The sequence below is a fragment of the Theropithecus gelada genome, chromosome 18 (genome assembly GCF_003255815.1).
Source record: "Theropithecus gelada isolate Dixy chromosome 18, Tgel_1.0, whole genome shotgun sequence".
Lineage (NCBI taxonomy): Eukaryota > Metazoa > Chordata > Mammalia > Primates > Cercopithecidae > Theropithecus > Theropithecus gelada.
The window spans coordinates 44,533,217-44,540,416 of NC_037686.1; the positions used below are offsets into that span (position 1 = coordinate 44,533,217).

Genomic DNA, 7,200 nt, shown 5'->3' on the forward strand with positions numbered 1-7,200 from the left:
TGTAGAAGGTTTTTTTTAACTTGTCTTCAACATTTAGTTCATCATCTTCAAAAAATGGCTCCCCTGCTAAACTCATTAGCTGTGTGATCTATCCAAGCAGCAAGAAGATGGTCATGTCATGGCAATCCTCTTCCCATTTTCCCTAGCCACTCAGGGCTCAACAGCAGGGTGAGGCTCCGGTGGGGGTGAAGCGGGGGAGCATAAGGGCTACTTTCCCCCAGTACAACGTGGTGACTGATGCTTGATGGGAGAGCAGAACTGGTGAGACTTGAGGGAAGGGTCCAGGGCCTGTATTCAGCCAGAGTCACTGCTGGAAGAGGAGGAGGAAGAGGAGGAGGAGGAATGCTTGCCATGCTTGTGGTGCTTGTGCATCTTTTTATGAGCTTCATTTTTTTCTGCATCTTTTTGTCCACTGTCAACGCCTGGTCCAACCAAGCCAGGAGCCAAGGGATTTGCAGGAGGCATTCCAGGGGCAGCCGGTGGGTGTGGAGGAGGGTAGGGAACCGAGGGTTGGATACCCTGGCTGTGGCACAGGATGAGGGGGGTCCACCTGGGAGGCAAGCTGGATTGCCCTGGGGAGCTCCTGGGGTAGGAGGAAAGGGGCCTGGGGGAAAGGGTAGATGGATAGGTGGTGGGTGGGCAGGATTGGAACCTCCAGGGTACCCGATGTTGTGGGGATATGGATTTGGCCCTGGCTGCCCGGCATTGGGATTCCACATGTTTAGGTGTGTCCTCCAGCCCCGTCACTTTTCCACCACTGTCTGGGCTTGTAGAAGCCCAGGTTCTACCTGTGTGTTCTCTGTAGAAGATTTTTAAAAATACAGATAGTATAAAAATCCCTCCTGGCCGGGCGCGGTGGCTCAAGCCTGTAATCCCAGCACTTTGGGAGGCCGAGACGGGCGGATCACGAGGTCAGGAGATCGAGACCATCCTGGCTAACATGGTGAAACCCCGTCTCTACTAAAAAATACAAAAAACTAGCCGGGCGAGGTGGCGGGCGCCTGTAGTCCCAGCTACTCGGGAGGCTGAGGCAGGAGAATGGCGTGAACCCGGGAGGCGGAGCTTGCAGTGAGCAGAGATCTGGCCACTGCACTCCAGCCTGGGCGGCAGAGCGAGACTCCGTCTCAAAAAAAAAAAAAAAATCCCTCCTGACCTTCAGTGGATATTTTTTAATGGTGCCTTTTTAACTGTTGATGTTCAAGATAGACTTTAAACAATCTGAAGGAAAATAAATCAATATCAATGACAGTCACACACTCAAGCAATCTGTTTCAAAGCCTAATCATTTGTCATCTATTCTCAGTGTTTCTATTGTAATTTTTATTATAATAATAGTACACGTTGAATCCCCAGCACCTATAGCAGTGCCTGCCTGGTTCAGAATCAATACTTAAATATTTATGGAATGAACAATAAATGTTCTTTCAAAAAACGATAATTCAGAAGTATCTGTATATTGCAAAAGGTAAAAGATCTTCCTTACCCTCCCCCTCTCCATTCTGATGATTATGTGAAGGGAAAAGCCTCTATCCTTGGTGAATCTCTCATTTAGCTCTTCCTTTTTAAGAAGTTGTATATTCTGGTGGTCTTTAACAGAAGAGGGCTGTGTGCTATTGGGGGTTCGTTGCCACCTGTAGGAGGCAAAATAACCTGTGATGAGTTGGCCCCATTGAAGTACCACACCTCTAGGAAGCTTTCCCTTCTTCCCCTTCTCTTGCCCTTGTTTCTGCAAGCTCTGTACAACACTTCTTATCCAGGTGATCTTGCACTACAGGTAGCTGGCTACCTGCTGTGTCTTTCACAGGATGGTGAGCTCCTTGTAGACAGTGCTGTCTTTATCTTGCCACTTCCCACAGTGCCTTGGAGGGTACATTTGCTAAACGTTTTGGAACTAAACAGAAAAAAATAACGCACTATAATTAGAAAGTACCATAATGCTAAATCAACAAATTACTTGAATCTCTTCCTCTGACACTTTAGTAGCTCTTGAAAGGGCAATTTCAGTGATCTTGTCAAACAGCTAAGTCACCTGGTGACCTAGGAGAGGGCTTGGAAGTTTGAGTCATTGCTGTTTAGAATACTTTCCTCTCGACATCCGACCCCCATCCTCTGCAAAACCATGGGCAGTGCAGAGTAGGTCATAAGTATTGTTTTTTTTTTGTTTTTGTTTTTGTTTTTTTTTTTTTTGTAGCTACAGGATCTTGCTGTGTTGCCCAGGCTGGTCTTGAACTCCTGGGCTCAAGTGATCCTCCCACCCTGGCCTCCCAAAGTGCTGGGATTATAGGTGTGAGCCAACATGCCTGTCCTAGGTCATAAATCTTCCAGGCTCGTGCCACTGGCTTCTGGGAGATTCACCTTGCCTAATGAGACTATAAGATATGACCTAGTGTAAATGGAAATGATTTTTACCTATTTGGGTTCAAAGACATCAGTAAATAAATCTGTTCTTGGCCACTGAGGTCAGTTCTAGTTCTTCAAATCTCGCCTAGAGTGTAGTGTTGGCGCCTCGTGTCATGGGTTGAATTGTGTTCCTCCAAAATTCATTTATTCAAGTCCTAACCCCTGAGGTACTAGCCTCAGAATGTGATCTGTCAAAAGACAAAATTAGGGTCAGGTGCGATAGCTCATTCCTGTAATACCATCTACTTGGGAGGCTGAGGCGTGAGAATCGATTGAACCTGGGAGGCAGAGGTTGCAGTGAGCCCAGATTGCGCCACTGCACTCCAGCCTGGACAACAGAGTGAGACTCCATCTCAAAACAAACAAACAAACAAAAAGACAAAATTACAACAAATTTAGTTGAAATATCTTAACTGCTTTTATTTATAATTCTAGAATCAAGCAACACCTCATCCTATAAAATAAAATGGGTGTTCCCAAGAGCTGAGCAGAGGAGTTTGGTTGAATGGAGAGAAAAAAGCTAAGGAAAGCGGGAACAGAAAACAAAAAGTGGATTGGTTGTTTCAGAGTTACTTCCTTGTTAAGGCTGAAGCAGAGGGGACGTCCTTATCATGCTGGCTAAAACTGGTTTCTTTGGGGATTTGGCTATATCCCTCACTCTCTTCATTTCTCAGAGGGTCAGATAAACAACTTATTTTCCATTTGGTGACATGGAACCTTAGCATTAATGACTCCATTTTGGTTGGGCCTAGTGCAGGAGCTCAGTCCAAGCCAATGGCCTCCTATAAATTTTATTTAACAGGCTTTATTTGGAAATAGGTACACTGTAGATAGAATTAGGTTATAATGAAGTCATGAGGATGGGCCCTAATCCAATATGACTGGCATCCTTATAAAAAGAGGACATTTTGATGTAAACACACACACACACACACACACACACACACACGGAGAGGGCCATGTGAAGATGAAGGAGGAGATAAGGGTGATCCTTCTATAAGCCAAGGAATGCCAACAATTGTCAGTAGACCAGCAGAAGGTAGGGGAGAGGCATGAAACAGTTTATTCCTCGCAGCCCTCAGAAGGAACCAACTCTGACAATGCCTTGATTTTGGACTTCTGGCCTCCAGGCCTATGAGACAATAAATGTCTGCTGTTTGTGCTACTTTGGTATGGCACCCTAGTAAACCAATATACCCAGGTATTACAGTCTGATATTACAGTCCATGTTAGCTGGAAACACAAGGTAACTCTGAGGAAGCCAAGTGTGAGTCTTCCAACACTGGCAGTGTTGGCAAAAAGAGCTCTGAGACAGCCTTTTCCAGTGAGTGACAGTGTGGGCTGTGCAGACAGACTGCTGGTGTGTGAGCCTCCAATGGCTAGCTTTGCAATGTTGGGAAGTATATTTAACTTGTTGGGGCTGTACAATGGGGGACAATAAATAAATACCTCATCTTAGTCCTTCTGAGCTGCTATAACAAAATACCACAGATTGGGTAATTTATAAAAAGCAAAAATTGGCCAGGCACAGTGGCTCATGCCTGTAATCCCAGCACTTTGGGAGGCTAAGGCAGGAAGATCACGAGGTCAGGAGTTCGAGACCAACCTGGCCAAAAAACTCTGTCTCAAAAAAAAAAAAAAAAAAAAGAGCAGAAATCTATTTCTCACAGTTATGGAGGCTGGGAAGTCCAAGATCAAGGCACCAGCATATCTGGTGTCTGGTGAGAGCGTTCTTGCTGTGTCCTCACGTGGAGGAAGGGCAGAGGGGAAAAAAAGGCCTAGGTAGTTCTCTCAAGCCCTGCCCCCCATCCCTTTTTTTTGAGATGGAGTTCGCTCTCATTGTCCAGTCTGGAGTGTAATGGTGCAATCTCAATTTACTGCAACCTCCACCGCCCAGATTCAAGCAATTCTCCTGCCTCAGCCTCCCAGGTAGCTGGGATTACTGGCATGCACCACTATGCCTGGCTAATTTTTTGTATTTAGTAGAGATGGGGTTTCACCATGTTGGTCAGGCTGGCCTTGAGCCCTCTTAATAAGGCTATTGATCCCACTAGTGAGAAGGGAGGAGCCCTCACTCCACTCAATCACCTCCCCAAAGGCCTTGCCTCCTTTTTTTTTTTTTGAGACAGAGTTTCACTCTTGTTGCCCAGGCTGGAGTGCAATGGCACTATCTCGGCTCACCATAACCTCTGTCTCCCAGGTTCAAGCGATTCTTCTGCCTCGGCCTCCCAAGTAGCTGGGATTACAGGCATGAGCCACCACGCCCAGCTAACTTTTTGTATTTTTAGTGGAGATGGGGTTTCACCATGTTGGTCAGGCTGGTCTCAAACTCCTGACCTCAGGTGATCTGCCCGTCTTGGCCTCCCAAAGTGCTGGGATTACAGGCATGAGCCACTGCACCTGGCCAGGTCTCACCTCTTAACACCATCACCCTGGGGGTTAAGTTCCAACATATGAATTTTGAAGGGACACATATATTCAAACCATAGAATACTTATTCTGAAGTTTCCCTAATGACCATTAAGTGAGTTTAATAGATCTAAAACTTTTTTTTTTTGTTTTCATTTGTTATTTTATGTGTTTATTTATTTTAAAATACAGATGGGGTCTCCCTACGTTGCCCAGGCTGGTCTCAAACTCCTGGGCTCAAACAATCCACCCACCTTGGCCTCCCAACGTGTTGGGATTACAGATGTGAGCCAATGCACCTGGCTGTAAAATTTTAGAGCAGTGCCTGCCATAGGTAAGTATTTCTGATACATCATTAACCTTTTTTTGTTTTTTGCTTTTTTTTTTTTTTTTTTTTTTTTTTTTTTTGAGACAGAGTCTCGCTCTGTTGCCAGGCTGGAGTGCAGTGACACAATCTCGGCTCACTGCAACCTCTGCCTCCTGGGTTCAAGCCATTCTCCTGCCTCAGCCTCCCAAGCAGCTGGTACTACAGGTGCATGCCACCATGCCCAGCTAATTTTTGTATTTTTATTAGAGATGGGGTTTCACCATGTTGGCCAGGATGGTCTTGATCTCTTGACCTTGTGATCTGCCCACCTCGGCCTCCCAAAGTGCTGGGATTACAGGTGTAAGCCACTGCACCCAGGCCTGGGTTTTTTTTTTTTTTTTTTTTTTTTTAGAGACATGGTCTTGCTCAGTTGCCCAGGTTGGAGTGCAGTGGCATGATCATGGCTCACTGCAGCCGTGATCTCCTGGGCTCAAGCAATCCTCCTGCTCCAGACTCACAAGTAGCTAGAACTACAGGTGTGCACCATTACGCCTAGCTATTTTTTTGGTAGAGATGGGGGTCTCACTATGTTGCTCAGGCTGATCTGGAACTCCTGACCTCAAGTGATCCTCCCTTCTCAGCCTCTGGAAGTGTTGGAATTGCAGGCATGAACCACTGCACCTAGCCCCCATGTTAACTATTTTTAGTTTGTGACTCTTCCTAATTTGTCCCAGACAGGAAGGAGACAGTGACAGCCGCACTGTGCCCCCTCCCTAAGTTCTGCCATCAGTACTGCTCCTCTGACATCTTTTCTGATGACCAGAAAGCCATCAGGACCCATAGAGATCAGGCTGTCTCAACCTCTTTCCCCAGGCTAGGCTAAGGGCTCAGGAAAAGGAAGAATGAATGGGGGCTCTGTAGAGTGCATCTAAGCTCTCCTGCATGCAGGAGGGCTGGAGAACGAATTGTGTAGCCTCTTACCTTATCAGGCAGGCAATACCCAGGAACGCTGGAGTCACTGCCTTTGGAGCATTTGAACTCTCTGCAGCAGTATCTGAGTCTTGCTGCTAACAGCTGGCCTTGCAAGGAATTCATTACCATAGCACCACAGGAGGCCTTAGAGGACGCTAGTTCAGAAGCTTGCTCAGCCGTTTGCGCAGCTCGCTGGCTGCGTATCTCTGTTGGAATCCTCTCATGTCACTAGAATTCAAATCACTAACGTTCCCTACGCTGTTGTAACTTTATTTTACTACCTGTTCAGCCAGCCTCTGCTTGAACACATGCAGTGATTGGGATCTCGTTTCTCTTCCAGATAGACCATTTCACTACCAGTAAGCTTAATTTCGCAGAACCCCTATGGTGAAGTGTTTCCTAAGTCATTAAATAACTTTCTACTGCACCCTTTCTCATAGGGTTGTTTGGAGACTTAAATAAGATAACAGTGCCTAGCTCACAGAAAACAACCTATAATGTGAACTGATAATTATTGTTGCTGATATTGTTTTCAGAAAGCTTTTCTATGGAGCTGAAATCTGCATTCCGTAACTTTGAAAACTTGGTCTTAATTTGGCTCATTGGCATAACAGAAAATAAGTCTAACCATGCCCCCCTGAGGACGGTTCCATTTATCACAAGTCTCCTTTTAGTCTAGTTCTTCATACTCAGTTCCTTCAGCCCTTCCACATGGGCCGTAATTTCCAGATCTCTCACCCTCCTGACTGCCCTTCCCAGGACAGGTTCTGGTTGATCTTCATCTCTCCTTGGAGGAGTGGCTAGGGGCTGACAACTAAGACATGTGAGCTGTCCATCATCTGGATTACACAGATGAACTAACATTGAAAATGACATGCTACATGCATTACCTTTTTTTTTTTTTTTTTGAGACGGGGTCTCGCTCTGTCCCCCAGGCTGGAGTGCAGTGGCGCAATCTCAGCTCACTGCAAGCTCCACCTCCCAGGTTCATGCCATTCTCCTGTCTCAGCCTCCTGAGTAGCTGGGACTACAGGCACCCGCCACCGCGCCCGGCTAATTTTTTGTATTTTTAGTAGAGACGGGGTTTCACCGTGGTCTCGATCTCCGGACCT

The 7,200-nt window shown here is 46.2% G+C and overlaps 1 pseudogene; it reads right to left on the minus strand.

The window, feature by feature from the left end:
- Positions 1-294: 294 nt before the first annotated feature.
- Positions 295-764, minus strand: LOC112611324 (annotated as a pseudogene).
- Positions 765-7,200: the final 6,436 nt, after the last annotated feature.